The sequence below is a fragment of the Dipteris shenzhenensis genome, chromosome 17, assembly GCF_047967505.1.
Source record: "Dipteris shenzhenensis isolate YYH24624 ecotype China chromosome 17, Dip_SZ_1.0, whole genome shotgun sequence".
NCBI lineage: Eukaryota > Viridiplantae > Streptophyta > Polypodiopsida > Gleicheniales > Dipteridaceae > Dipteris > Dipteris shenzhenensis.
The window spans coordinates 36,601,217-36,617,169 of record NC_141612.1 but is presented as its reverse complement, the minus strand read 5'-3'; positions in this window follow the sequence as shown (position 1 = coordinate 36,617,169).

Below are 15,953 nucleotides of genomic sequence, written 5' to 3'. Positions count from 1 at the left end.
AAAGTTTCAAATCCTGGCGAATGTTTTAAACATTTATTTTTTTTAGGGCATATACACTTTCGACACCAATATAAAAGTTTAGCTTCTTAACGAAACTAACTTCAAAAAATCAAAAATCATCCATGCTTTGGAGTTTCCCGGGCATCTCAAAGTCCAGCAAAAAGACTACATTTGAAAAAAAATAAATTCAAAAATGAGATGTCTAATTTTTTTATTTAATTTATTAATTTAACTTAAAACGAATAAGAATTTATCAATCACATTAATAAGAAGTTAAAATTTTGACAAAGTAAATTCTTTTTAATGTGAAATTTCAATTTTTCTCTCTTCTAACCTCCATCCTCGATTGTCGATTAGATATTAGTTTGAATTGAGAAGAGTCTAATAAACAAACTACACAATTTAAAGTTTAAATAAATTTAAATTTAACTTTATGGAAAATGAGAAAATTGAGAAAATGAAACTTTTAACTACAAAATTTAAAAGCTGTAGTTTCTTTTTCTTTGTTCCTTTTAATATGCTTAGGTTATGTGTTCCAAAAAGACTACATTTGAAAAATAGAATTTTTAAAAATGAGAGAATTTTTTTATTTAATTTATTAATTTAACTTAAAACTGATAAGAATTTAAAAATCACCTTAATAAGAAGTTAAATTTTTGACAAAGTAAATTCTTATTAATGTGAAATTTTAATCTCTCTCTCTTCTAACCTCCCTCCTCAATCGTCGCCTCTAATCTCCTTCAATCTCTCAAAACTTAGCTTTGTCCTCTCCTCTAATCTCCCTCCTTGATCGACGCTCCCTCCTTGATCGACGCTCCCTCCTTGATCGACGCTCCCTCCTTAGTCGTCGCTCCTCCTTGGTAATATTTTTTTATTCTTCTCTCCCCCTTCTCTTTGTCTTTCTCCCTCCCTCCATTTCTCTCTCTCTCTCTCCCTTTTCTTTCTTTTGTTCTCACCTTCTATTTTATTTCTTTCATTCTCTCTCTCTCTCTCTCTCTCTCTCTCTCTCTCTCTCTCTCTCTCTCTCCCCCCCCCCCTCCCTCCCTCACCCCTCCCTTCTCTACCTTACCTCTCGCATAGCCCTCTCCCTCCACTCTCTCGGCCTCACCCTCCCTCTCCCCTCCCTTCTCTACCATACCACTCCCTCCATTGGTTTTTTAAGCCTTTTTTGCCTTTTCCAGTCCTCCGAGTGCCCGTTTTTGGCCTTTCAAATGTCCGTTCGAGGGATTTGGCCCACTCCGAATGCGTTGCTGATGTCAAATATCCAAATTCCACACCATATGTTAGATGTAATATAGTATCTCAAGTATCCTTATTGAATACAACCTCGACAATATTTCTTTCTTTTTTCTCATTTTTTTGATTTTTTCAATGTTACGTTGGCCCTCCTTTGATTGGTGGAGGGCTAGTTTCCTTTTGGCCTAAAAGGCCCCAAAATGAACTCCCTTTTTTCATCTCCTCCTCTACCTTACCTCTTCCAAGCTACTGGGGTAGTGGGCCGTGGCCCTCTCCCTCCTCTACCTTACCTCTCCCTCCACTCTCTCGGCCTCACCCCTCCCTCCCTCCTCTACCTTACCCATCCCTCCTATACCTTACCTCTCCCTTGTACGACGGTAGCAAGCTACGGCCCTCTCTCTCCACTCTCTAGGCGTCAGCCTTCCCTTGAACTACAGCCCTCTCCCTCCACTCTCTTGGCCTCACCCCACACTCCTCTACCTTACCTCTCCCTCCTCTACCTTACCTCTTCTCACTACTGCGGCCCTCTCCCTTACCCCCTTTGCGACGGGAAATGCTCAGGGAACTTGCAAATCCTTAAAAAACAAAGCAACACTCTTCGAAAATATGCACAAACTCTCAAAACTCACAAACGGAAGAGACAGAACAAGCGTGCTGGGTACAATCTCCCCCCATAGGAGTGGTGCTCTCCTTCCACCTCCTATGTATTTATGTATATTCTCCAAAAATCTTTCGAGCAAGAAAATCGTACAGATGGTGCACACATGCTACACATACCATCATCGGTAAGTTGTGCACACAATGCTACACACTCATATAGGCATCGTAGCCATATATCCAACCATGTAGGAGCAAACATGCATCACTACGAAACAACGAGCACACATGCATCAGCTGCACGACAAAAATGATGGATCTCACTAAACTAAATACTGAAGAATTAAATTAATGGGATAATTCCAATTCTCGTAACATCCCTCTTGCTTGAAATCGCAATCACCCTCAATTGTGTGACCTTCAGCAAATACAACTTTCTTTCTACCCTTGTTTGCACGTGCAGTATACACAGCTTGAGCATGCTCGATATTCTTTTTGACATTAGTCAAAATGCTAGAGAAGATCTTCAATAAATCGATCAACAGCCTCTACTTGGTGCTTAAGGCGGGTCAATGGAGTAGGAATGGTCTTTCCATAGACAATTTGGAATGGAGATTTGCCTGTAGCAGAGTGCTTAGTGTTGTTGTAGGCAAATTGTAATATGTGTATAAATTTGTTTCATTTGCCTGGTTGAGCAAACACGTAAGCACGTAACATGTCACAAATAGTATTTTGTGAGACCTCGGTTTGGCCATTAGACTCGGGATGAAAAGCAGTGGAAAAATCTAACTTCGTACCAAGATTATCAAAGAGTGCGGTCCAGAAGTTACTACAAAATTTACAACCGGTTTGACACGATTACTTTTGGAAGGCCATGGTGTATAAAGATGTGCTTGATGAACAAATGAGCAGCCTAAAGTACGGTCAAGGTCTTCTTACACAAGGAATAAAGTAAGCCTGCTTACTAAATCTATCAATGATAGTCCAAATCATATCAAAACCTGAGCTAATTGTAGGAAATCCAGTAATAAAGTTCATAGAAATCTACTCCCATGGGCCATCAGGAATTGGTAAAGGCATAAGCAAACCTTGATATTTGCCCTTGTAGCTCTTGACTTTTTGACAAATAAGACATTGTGCAACAAAATTTGCAACATCAACTTTAACCTTAGGCCAAAAAAAATATTGAATTATAGTATGATACGTAGCAGCGACGCCTCTATGTCCCATGTAGGGTGGTTGATGTACCTCTTCTAGTACCAAGCATCGAAATGGTGCAGTGACACACAAGCACTTTTTGTAGAATAGATAGTCATTATGAATGGAATACGAGGCCATAGGGGTGCTATTAGCTTGCTTAATCTTATGCCAAATTTTTAAAAAGTCTCGATCAGTAGGATAGTTCACCTTCATAGGCTCGAAAGGGTCTCCCTTGATGATTGAGATATTATTTATGCTAGGTCGACGGCTCAGTGCATCGACAAGTACATTGTCTTTGCCTGGTTGATACTGGATCATCAGTTTAAAGTTGTCAATAAAGGCAGCCCATTTAATGTGCCGATCCGAGATCACCTACTAAATAAGGAGATGTCTAAGACTTTGGTGATCAGTCTTAATTAGTAACTCGGAACCCATAAGATAGTGTTTCTAGAGTTTAGGGGCATGCACCACAGCGGCTAGTTCTTTATCATACGTGGAATAGTTTAGCCCTGCTAGTTTTAATTTACGTGACTCGAATGCAATTGGATGGTTATCTTGCATGAGCACAACCCCAAATTCCTATCCACTAGCATGAGCAACCATGACAAAGAAGGGTCTCGTAAAGTCCGGCATGGTCAAAACTGGTGTGTGCGTGATTGCACCCTTAAGTCGTTGAAAAGCTAAAGTGTGCTACTCACCCCAAGAGAAAGCACAAGTCTTACGTAGTAGTTCGGTCAATGGATGCTTCTTGTGTGCAAAATTTCTAACAAATCTGCGATAGAAACTACATAGACCTAGAAAAGATCGTAACTCATGGATATCTTTAAGCTGTGGCCAGTTTACTATCACTTCTACCTTCTTGGGATCTACTCAAATGCCTTCAGCTGAAACAATGTGTCCAAGATATTCAATTTCAGGCTGGAAAAAAGAACTTTTCTCTGGATTTGCATACAGTGGTTCTCACATAAGAGAGAAAAAACAAGATTCAAGTACTTCTCATGTTCCTCTCGACTCGTGCTATAAATCATGATATCATCAAAGAAAACTACTACAAAGTCTTGATAGGGTAGGAACATACGATTCATCATCCGACTAAATGTGACAGGTGCATTGGTCAATCTAAAAGGCATAACAAGAAAGTCATAGTGACCAGTTTGGGTTCTAAAAGCAGTCTTGAAAATATCGGGCTTGATCACTCTCACTTGATGATATCCTGACTTAAGATCGATCTTGCTAAAGATTGTGGATCCTTTCAACTTGTCGAGTAGATCATCAACTCTCAAAATGGGGTATCGATTTTTCACTATGATTTCATTTAAGGCACGATAATCGATGCACATTTGGAAAGTTCCATTTTTCTTCTTGACAAGGAGAACGGGTGTCCCAAATGGTGAGCTACTAGGTCGAATTAGGCCTCTAGCCAAAAGATCTTCTATTTGGGATTGAATCTCTTGCTGCTGAGTAGGATTGTGTCTATATGGTGATTTACACAGTGGTGCGCTACCTGGAATAAGGTCAATCCTATGATCCTTGGGTCTAGATTGAGGTAGGCCAGGGGGTAAGCCTTCCATAAAGTAGTTGTCATAGGTAGCTAGAAAAGGATCCAAAGGCTCTTGCTTAGTTTTCTTAGTCTCAGGACTAGCCTCAATCTTATTGACCATAACCAGATATGTCTTCTCATGTTTGCACAAAGCTCTTTTAGCTTGGGTATGTGACAATATAGGACAAGAGGGAAGATTCTTGTCGCATTCTAGAGTCATAGTCTCAGTGCCTTGAGTTAGAGTAATGGTGCATTCAAGATAATCAAGTTTGGCATTATGATCGACATGCCAGGGCATCCCTAGAATGAGATCTTGCTCACACAAAGGAGCGACTAAAAAATCACGACTCTCAACTAATGGCCCTAAAGTCACCTCAAGATCCTTAACCATTTGCAAACAATTATAATTAGATCCTTGAAAAGCTGATTTGACTTTATATTTTGTTTTGATGGTTGCGAGCCCTAACTTTTCAACTAAACGTTGCGAAATGAAATCATGGGTGCTCCCATCATGAAATAAGACACTATGTTCTTTTTCGTGCAATAGTGTAGTCATATGTAATAAAGAAGTATGAAAATATGATGCACTTTTACCTGAATAACACTTACCTAAAGGACTGTAGTCGACATCTTCAGTGACCTGTTGTCTACGTATGACCAACTTCTTTTGCTGTGATTTTTTTTTCCTTTTGGCCGCACGTTTTCCTGCCTGCAAGCCATTCTGCGCTATTTGCTTTTGCTACTTCAAACTTCATTGCGCTCTTATACGCAGTGTCCGCAATCTGACGCATGATGTGCTTTCTTGTTCGAGGATGCAGGTGCATGTGCATCCCATGCTATGGACGATGAAACCTAGCTCTGATACCACTGCGATAGGAAACGCTCACAAAACCTGCAAATCCTTGAAAAACACAGCAACACTTCGAAAATATGCACAAACTCTCAAAACTCACAAACGGAAGAGACAGAACAAGCGTGTTGGGTACAATCTCCCCCCATAGGAGTGGTGCTCTCCTTCTACCTCCTATGTATTTATGTATATTCCCGAAAAAGCTTCCAAGCAAAAATCATACAAAAAGCCCCTGTGATTTCCTCCATACACCTTTTTACAAAAAGCCCATCCACCTTCTATAATAGTTGGCTTTTTCTTTAAAAAAAGCTTTTTCTAACTTTAGTTTATACACTTAGCCAAGCCACTAATATTCCAAAATTCAAATATGTACATAAGCTTTTGTAATATCAAAAATTAGGCATAAGCCTTATTCATCCCATCACTGGAGTTGCACCTGTACGCACCCAAAATATGGCGGATCATGCTTGCTAGATGCCATCACCCAATTAATTACTCTTCCCTTGGATTCACACGATCAATAGTAATGAAATATTTCAAGCATAAGATAACCTTGGAATTAATCACCACAATCAATCAACCTTTTAGTATTATAGCAATGTGAAATCAATAAATCACAGACGAATGGTGCACACATGCGACACATACCATCTCATGGTGCACCTGATGCTACACATGAATAAAATCGTACGGATGGTGTACACATGCTACACATACCGTCATCACGTAAGTGGTGCACACAATGCTACACACTCGTATAGCTGCCGTAGTCATATATCCAACCATGTAGGAGCACACATTCATCACTACGGAATAGCAAGCACACATGCATCAGCTGCGTGACAAAAATGCTGGATCTCACTAACCCAAATACTGAAGGATTAAATTAATGGGATGATTCCAATTCTCGTAACACCCTCACTCCCTCTCCACTCCCTCCTTTAACGTACCTCTCCCTCCACTCTTAAGGCCTCACCCCTCCCTCCCTCCTCTACCTTAACCCTCCCTCCTCTACCTTACCTATCCCTTACTGCCATGGCAGTGAGCCGTAGCCCTCTCCCTCCACTCTCTCAAACTCACCCCTCCCTCACTCCTCTACCTTACCTCTCCCTCGCTTCTGCAAACCTCTCCCTCCACTCTCTCAGCCTCACCCCTCCCTCCCTCCTCTACCTTACCTCTCCCTTGTTGTTGTGGCAGCAAGCAATAGCCCTCTCCCTCGCCCCTCCCTCACTCCTCCTCTCCCCTCCCTCCTCTACTTTACCTCTCCCTCCTCTACCTTACCTCTCTCTATGCCGTGGCTGCATGCCTCTCCCTCCACTCTCTTGGCCTCACCCCTCCCTCACCCCTCCCTTCTCTACCTTATCTCTCCCTTGCTATTGTGACAGAGAGTCATGGCTCTCTCCCTCCTATCTTGGCCTTACTTCTCGCTCCAATATCTCGGCCTCACCCTCCCTCCAGTACCCTGCCCCTCCCTCTCCCTCGACCTCACCCGTTCCCCCCCGCCCTCTCTCTCTCTCTCTCTCTCTCTCTCTCTCTCTCTCTCTCTCACTAACTTTCTTTGTCTCACTGCCGTGGCAACAACCTCCTCCCTCTCTCTCAGCCTCCTCTCTCTCTTATCTCAAAACCCCTCTCTCTATCTTTTCTTTCTCTCTCTAGATTCTCTTTTTAGAACATAATCTTAGATATTATCTCTCTAGAACAAAAGATTCAAAGATGAAAATTTGAAAGAAGTCTATGGAGAAAAATTTGAGACTCGAATTTGGGATTGAATGGTCATCCTTGCTTTTGCACTTGCTCCTCCTCATGCTCTCCTCGTGCTCTTGCTTGTCGAAATGGGAGAAAGAATGAGAAGAGGAGGGTATATATAAGAAAAGCTAGGGTTTAAGTGCTTCTCTCTCATTGGTCCCTACCTCCCATTGGCCCCTCCATCCAACTACCTCCTCTTCCACTGGTCCCTCATCCTATTCATCCATTGGCCCCTTTGACTCCTCCCACACTCCTACCCTCCCCTCTCCCACCTCCCACTCCCACTCCCACTCCCACCCTCTCCCACTCCCACTTCCACTCCCACTCTCACTCTCACTCCCACCCTCTCCCACTCCCACTCCCACTCCCACCTCCCCCTCTCCCACTCCCACTCCCACTCCCACGCTTCCATCTCCCCCTCTCCCACCCCCCTCTCCCACTCCCACATCCCTGCTTTCCCAATCTCCTTTCCCACTATCACTCCCACTTTTCATTAATCCCACTCTCCGCATGTACTAAATTGTAAATAATTTTACGCTTGTAAAAAATTAGTTGCAATAGGTTGGGTTGCTATACTACTATTTTATTTTTTTAACTTGTTGCAATAATATTCAAATTAGAAACTTATCAACCCAAATGAAAACTCTTACATAAATCAATGATATTCTCTACATGTAATATCATTTATCAACTATTGCTACCTCATGAGGAAGTTCAAGCACACCTAATGCCAATAATATTTGATATATATACATACATGTGTGTGTGTGTGTGTGTGTGTGTGTGTGTGTGTGTGTGTACGTATGTATATAATATTATATGTATGTATTTATGTATGTATGGGACAACTGACTCCTATGGGTGCCTCCTAATGGAAGAGGAAGAATGTTGACTATGCATATGTGAAGCATACGATCGACTACCAGATGGAGGCTGATCACTGCAATCTCAGGTGCTACTAGAAAACCATGTGGTTCAAATGCAAACCTTGTTAGCAAAAATTGTTGCCCACTCGAGGCAGAGCCAGAACATGCTAACAAGGGCTCTGTCCACCGTTGAGTGTGTGCGCGTGCGTGTGTATGTGTGCACACGTGTGCACACACGTGTGTGTGTGTATGTTTTCATCATTTTTCTTCTCAATTTGGTAAAGAAGATCCCCCATCATAGGAGTTTATTTCAGCAAGGCAGAAATTATTACAGCATCACTCTCGTTATATCACCAACATAGGATTTGGACTTGGAACCTCCTTTCACTGAAAGAGAGTTAAGTGATGTTAAATCATGTGGCATATGGAAATCTCTTGGCTAGGATGGTCTCACTGTTGAATTCTTCTTGGCATATTGGGATCTCCTCGAGTCTCCTTTGCTACAAATGATAAATAGTGCTTTGCAAAATCAATGCATGCCAGATTCTTGGAAGAAAGGTCTTATAAAATGTCTACCCAAGAAGCCAATATGTGAATCTCTGGTTGATTGGAGGCCTATCACTCTGATTCCTAGTATTTATAAGATAGTCACCAAAATGGTGGTTGATCATATCAAAGAATATTTGCACGATGGCCTTCATCCAATGCAAATGGTTTTATTCCTCATAGGTATATAACTGACAATGTTGCAAATGCCTATATTAGGATTGAGTATGCCAAGTATACAAAGCAGGATATTCTCTTGTTTGCAAGTCGGTATTGCAAAGGCTCTTGACACCCTCGTGGGAATTTTGGTTGGGCAATATTGAAGGCAAGGTCAAAGGTTTCCCTCTCATTTCTCAAATGTTTTTGGATTGTAAACATACTCTCGCATTTGGCTTGGCATGGCTGGGACTCCTTGTTGCAGGGTGACTTTTTGAGCGCTGAGAGCATCCACTGGTCACAGGTTTTTTCTCCATCGTTGGCTTTACAGGAGCCCAAGCACTTTTTTAATTCAAAAGGGATCTCCTCTATGGCAGATGTCATTCATGATGATGGCACTCTTCTATCCTTTCCTTTGGCTACTAGAAAATATGGTTTAGGGCTGCATTGTTGTCTTGTATGGTAGGACATTACTTGGATACTTTAGCCATTTCAACTAGTACCACCTTTAGAACTTCAAGCCAGGCTTCAGGTTTGGACTCTTCTTCTAGCACACTCGTCCATTCATCCTTTGAAACTGTCTCATATTACAGTCTCATCTTTATATAAATTCTTGTTGTTTCTACCTTGGGCATCAAATAGGGCTAATCAGATTTGGTGTTTGCATCGTCCAATCAGATGGTGGAGGAAAAGATTGAAACAGATTTAGCAGTCCAAGGTCCCTCTTCGACAGCAAGTCTTTTTCCCTATGCTCTCTTTTTCCATCTTTATCTCTATCTGTGGTTGGTTGCCGCTTTTCTATAGCCTCCTGTTCTTTGACTGGAGGCCTTCCATCGAGAAGCCATGCTTCCATTTCCCTTGTCTTAAAGGCTCGTCTACATTCAGCTTCACGTACAGACTCCATTTGTGTAGTTTCAATTATCTCTTTCTTTATACGGATTTGATCTCTATGCCTTGTAGCTTTCCTTCTAGACAACTTTTATCATGGAAACGTATTGATCTGGCTATTTGTCGTATGTATTTGGCTCCGAGGGAGTCTGTGTCAAATTTTTTGGCATTGCCCCAAGACATGAGGCTTTTTGGGCATCCTTCGACAGAGATTGTGATTGAGATTTCCTTAGGCTTCTTTTGGAAAACTTTTCTAGCTTTTTGGGATCTATCCTCGACGGACGGATTTTGAGTTGTTCTTGTAGGATCCCGTAGGATAGAATAGATGCATCTTGCAAGAGGTGTGAGAGCACAATGAAATCAATATGGTAGATCTCTATTATGATTGTGAGAGAGAAGACTCTCTTTTATAGAAAGGGGGAGAAGGTAATACCTTCCCTACATAGTGGCAATCAGCCCCTACATTAGTGAAAATCAATCCCTACATCAGTAGGATTGCCTTTGTCTTACATCATCACTTAGGTCACACACTAGACACATCATAGCACTTGATGTGCCTTTACAACACACACAAACACACATGTGACTCCCCTAGATGCACACATGCACCATAGAGCAAGCCCTTGATCATACTTACCCCAACAAATCCCCCTCAAGGGATTGCCTCTTATAGTGTCAAGGATTCATCTAGTCTCATAGTTTCTCATGCCATCTCATGGTGGTCAAGGATTAATCTATGGCTAGGATCTCATGCTAGCAAGGCTTCCCAAGGGTGTGAGTTTTACAGAAATCAGATAGTCAAAACACATATCACATGATCTACATCATATGGTGACTAGAGGTGATTTCCATAACATATTCTTTTTGGAGTACTACTCTAGGCAGAGAACCTCAAAATTTTGACCAAGTGATGATAAACAAAAAAGACAAAGTGCCCAAAAAGCATAGTCTTCATCATATGGAGACTCATAAAATGAAAGTAGATTGGCAGTTTTTGACTTTGTAGCTTCTTCCTTTTTGGCTCTACAATACTTTTCATGATGATTGTTTATGCCACAATGTTTGCATGGATTGATCTTGAAGCAATCTTTTGAGAGGTGATTAGTCTTCCGATAATGTTTGCAAGGTGAAAACTTGCCCTTTTGAATTTTTATGGCATAGGCTATGTCATTGCCTCTTTGGTATCCTGTGCCATTGCCTCTCTGGAGTTCCTTGTGCCTTTATTCTTCTTGAAGAGTAGAAATAAGACCTTCAAGATTAGGATTAGGAAGATTTTTCAAAGTGGTAACAACATGATCATAATCTTCAGGCATACTTTTGAGCAACACTACCATTGCATCATCTGTAGTGATTGGAGAGTTGATAGAAGCAAGTTGAGTCATGAGACTCCGCATATGATTGACATGAGCAGCCAAAGGAGTGCCACTAACTATCTTCAATTCAAAGAAAGCAATCTTAAGTGACAATTTTGAGATGTGAGAGCTAGCACCAAAAATAATGTCAAGCTTCTGCCAAACTTCTGAAGGAGACTCTAAATCAGAGATGTGATGAATATAGTCATCTCCTAAGGCAAGAGCAATGATGCCATAGGCTTTCTCCTCTCTAGAGAGAAGATCTCTTGCCGGGTGTGTCGGAGCTGAGGATTCTCCAGCATTAGAGGCTATTGAAGAAGAAGCTGAAGCGGGTTTGACAAGCCCCCAGAGTTTTTCCCTCATCAATGCAAACTTAACCTTCATCTGCCATGTGTGAAAGCCTTTACCATTGAACTTATCCATATTCAAGATGGTAGCCATGAGAGGGTCTAACCCAGAATGGGCAATGTATACTCTCTTACAAGGCTAGAAAAAATTGAAGAGCTTCAAAATACAAGCATTTAGAGTAGCAAAGGCTTGTAACCAAATTCCATACTACAAATCAATGATGCTTTCACTTGCATGCTTCATAGAGGTGACTAAATGAAAGCATTCCAAGCAAATACATGTGTAGCAACTTAAAGCAAAGCTGTAGCCATAGTTGTATTGAAGCTATTCAACACTTTAAAACATCAAAAATGCTAAAGTAGCATATAATGTAGCATCAAACTCACAACATTGTCAAAACTATCCAAAACAGAGACCAGAACTTGGAGGGTGCAATTCTCACAGCTCATAGCTCTATTCAAGGGGATTTTTATGCAGGAAGAAGGGCCTTATACCAAAGAAGGGCTATGAGCAAGGAGAGGCGAAATGCCACGTCATGTCGCCATAGCCAGCAGCTTGAAAGTCGACTGGTTTTTTTGCTGTTTCTCCCTCCCTGGTGGACCATTTCTCTTCAAATCTGGACAAGAGCTAGCTCATACTGTTGTGCAATCTTGGCTGAGAGGAATTTTGGAATGGCTACTCCAGTAAGTCGCATTGCAAGAAAAGGCGTCAGGGAGTGTGAGTTTTGGCATTTCACATATAGTCAAAATTTCACCAAAAGCTTGCAGCTGGAAGTTTGCCCAAACAAGAGGAGTTTGCAGCTCAGAGGGTTTGGGCAATGGTCATTTGTAGGCAGAGAGAACAGAGCTCTCAAAGATTTTGGGAAGGAGGAGGAAAATGGAGAAGATGAAGAAACTTGTAGTTTATGCTAGAGATAGCATCTAATGCTAGGCCAGGCTAGATCTAGAACCTAAAGCTCTAATACCACTTGTAGGATCCCGTAGGATAGAATAGATGCATCTTGCAAGAGGTGTGAGAGCACAATGAAAGCAATATGGTAGATCTCTATTATGATTGTGAGAGAGAAGACTCTCTTTTATAGAAGGGGGGAGAAGGTAATACCTTCCCTACATAGTGGCAATCAGCCCCTACATTAGTGGGAATCAATCCCTACATTAGTGGGATCGCCTTTGTCTTACATCATCACTTAGGTCACACACTAGACACATCATAGCACTTGATGTGCCTTTACAACACACACAAACACACATGTGACTCCCCTAGATGCACACATGCACCATAGAGCAAGACCTTGATCATACTTACCCCAATAATTCTTTACTTGGGTTCGCAATTGGGCACTTTGGACTTTCTAGAAAGATAGAAACCACAGAGTCTTGGTGATCCTATTTTGTTTTCTTTCATCTTTCTTTGCAACAACCGCTCTTTGATTGTCTGCAAACTCACTACATAGATTATGATGTATATTTTTCCTACACGGAGATTTTCTCTTGATGTACTATTTCAGCTTCCCAGTTTTGGGATAGCTACCTTGTAATATAAAGCATTCAAAGTTTTCACCCCCCTTTAAAAAATGTGTGTATGTGTGCACGTGTGCGCGTGCACACACACACAAATGAATTAGTGGATGAGGAAGATGTAAATAGGGGAGGGTGAAGTGTGATAATATGAGAGAATTGTGTGTTGGCTGAAAGGAAAGTGTGTGTGTGCACACGTGTGAGTGTGAGTGCATGTATGGTTGTGAGAAAGAGAAAGTCCATAAGGGAAAGAGATGAGTGTGAAAGACTTGTGCACCTATGCGTTTGTGTGTTTTTTTGTGACGACATGTGTGAGTATTTGTGTGTGATTGTCTATCTATGAAGTGTGATTATGTGCGTGTGCATGTGCGAGTGCGTGTGTGCATGTGCGTATGCATGCACAAGGTAGGGGAGAGAAATGACAGGGAGTAGGGTAGTAGGGAAGTAAGGCAAGTAGAAGGATGGAAGTGTAGCAAGGATGAAGCTGGGACAACAAGATGTACAAGAATCATATTGATTCGTACAATTTATATAGATGGCAAGGGAGGCTAAGAAGAGGTGAGGGTAGGCGGAGATTAGAGGTAGGTAAGGTGTAGTAAGGGAGTTGGACATAGGGTGGGAGTTGTATGGAAGGTGCTAGGGTGAACACTAGAAGTTGGACTATACAAAATCCTGCTTGAGAGATGAGAGGTGACTTTAAGGTCAAGCCAAAGATTGCAGAGGGAGGAGTGAGACATAGAGGAAAAGCGACAGTAGATTGGAGGAGGCGATGGGATCTCAAAGTTGTTGAAATCCATTATGGATATCAAGACTGAGCTCATTTGGGGTAGTTCATCTCCTAATCAACCATCATGTTGGGTGTGGTAACCTACAAGAGGAAGTACAAAGGAATGTTCAAGAGTACTAGAGCATGAGTTGATTAGAATTATTCACTTTTTATTTTGTTTACTAGTTTTATTATCGACCAAGCATGGTCCTTAGATAATGTGTCTACCCTATAAAATGTAGTACAAAGGCATGGTAGCCTATAAGACGAAGTATAAAGGAATCTTCAAGAGTAGTAGAGCATGGGTTGATTAGTATGATTTATTCCTTATTTTCCTCACTGGTTTTCATATCGACCATGAAGGATGGTCATTAGATAATGTGTGTGGACTTCAAGGATGGAAAAAGTGGCTCAAAAAGCCTCCTTGTAAGATACCAAATATTGGGATATGGAGAAAGATGCTAACTTTTTTGTGATTTGTCACGAGATGATATATCTCCCTCCAAGATAATGTCAATGGGCTGTGTGCTCTTGATCCTAAAAAAGGACAAGGGAAATGTGTTTCACACAAGTAGAACTTGAAAAGAGTCGTTTGACATGTATGTGAAATGAATCAAATCAATGGTCACCTATTTACTGTCAAACTTATAATTGTATGCAAGGACAAAAGTTAAGGCGCTTGAGAACATGGAAACCCATCAAAGAACTTGCACATGATCTTTGTATTTTGAAGATCTTGCTAGGATGTAGTTGGAGCTACTAACACACACATAAAGATCTCATCAAAGCTTGGGATGCATATTCCTTTTAATGGATATTTTGTTTTGATGGTTGCGAGCCCTAACTTTTCAACTAAACGTTGCGAAATGAAATCATGGGTGTTCCCATCATGAAATAAGACACTATGTTCTTTTTCGTGCAATAGTGCAGTCATATGTAATAAAGAAGTATGACAATACGATCCACTTTTACCTGAATAACACTTACCTAAAGGAGTGTAGTCGACATCTTCAGTGTCGTTGTCCTCATCCTCGCCCTCTTGCTTGAAAGATTTATCATGGGATCCATCATCAATGTAGTTGATCCATGTGGAGTTGTCGCGCTGACTATTACCATTGGTACATCCATTGGTTCTCCCTCCACCATTGCCTCGGTTGTTGTTGGTAGCATTCTTTGCTTGGGTACCTGTTGTGTGTAGCAAGTGGATTCTTTGGATATTCAAAAGAGTAGTGTCCCTTCGTAACATGTGACAAGTCCTTTGGTTCTTCGATTAATACATGTCTCATAGCAGGTTTCCAATTAGACTTACCATCATATCTACCAACTTTACCACTTACACCCTCCTACTTGAAGTATGAAGTATGCTTCTTTGCTCGAGGGGTGTGAGTAGCTTCTTCCTTGCTTTCTTTCTGACTCTAATGCCAAATCCATAGCATCAGAAGCTGTAGATGGTCGAAGCATACGTACATCAATACAAATAGTAGGGCAGAAACCCTCAACAAAGGTACGACATTGCTCCTTTCGGGACACTTTCTCAATAGTTTGCAATTGAAGTAGAGAGGAAAGATATTTCTCGATGTATGTGTCCACACTCTCATTATCCAACTGTCTCAATCTTTGCTATTGCCTGTGAGCATCCTCGTCAAGCTGTGAAGGTAGGAAGCGCTTCTTGATTTTTTTTTTTTGAAATCTTCCCATGTCTTTGGAACATGAGTGCTTTCGGCAACCACACTCCACCATAATTGTGCACTGCTTGTCATGTGACTCGCAGCAAGTTTTACCTTCTCAATCTCTTCGTACCATTCTGCCAAAAAGTATTGATTGAAAGAACTAATCCACACTAGTAAAGCTTGTCCATCTCTTTTACCATCATATTTTGGAAAAGAAATAGTTTTGCGATTAATCGTGAAGTAGTGTCATGATGTCATCGCAGTGAAGTCTTCACATGTCGCTTCTTCTTCCTTTGATTTCTCGTCTTGCTTCTTCCATGCTCACTATCACTAGTGTCTGATGATTTGATGCTTTCACTTTTTTCATCATCTCTGTCCTTCATACGCTTCTTTGTGACTTCAGTTATCTCTTTTAACACTCAATTTGCGTGTTCTTCGTTGGCTTTATGCATGTCGCACATGTTGCCCATGTACTCAAGTTCCTGCTCAAGGTCTTGTGCATGATGTTTCCATACATCCAGTGAATCTGATGCATGCATAGGTTCCTCATCCTCAATTGATGTAGGTGGCTTCCAAGTTGTCGTCACTTGGCATAGAGCATCTTCAATCTCTTGACGTTGTTGCTTCTCGTGCTAATAGCGTTCTCGCCATTCTTCCTCAGCAAATTTCATCGGT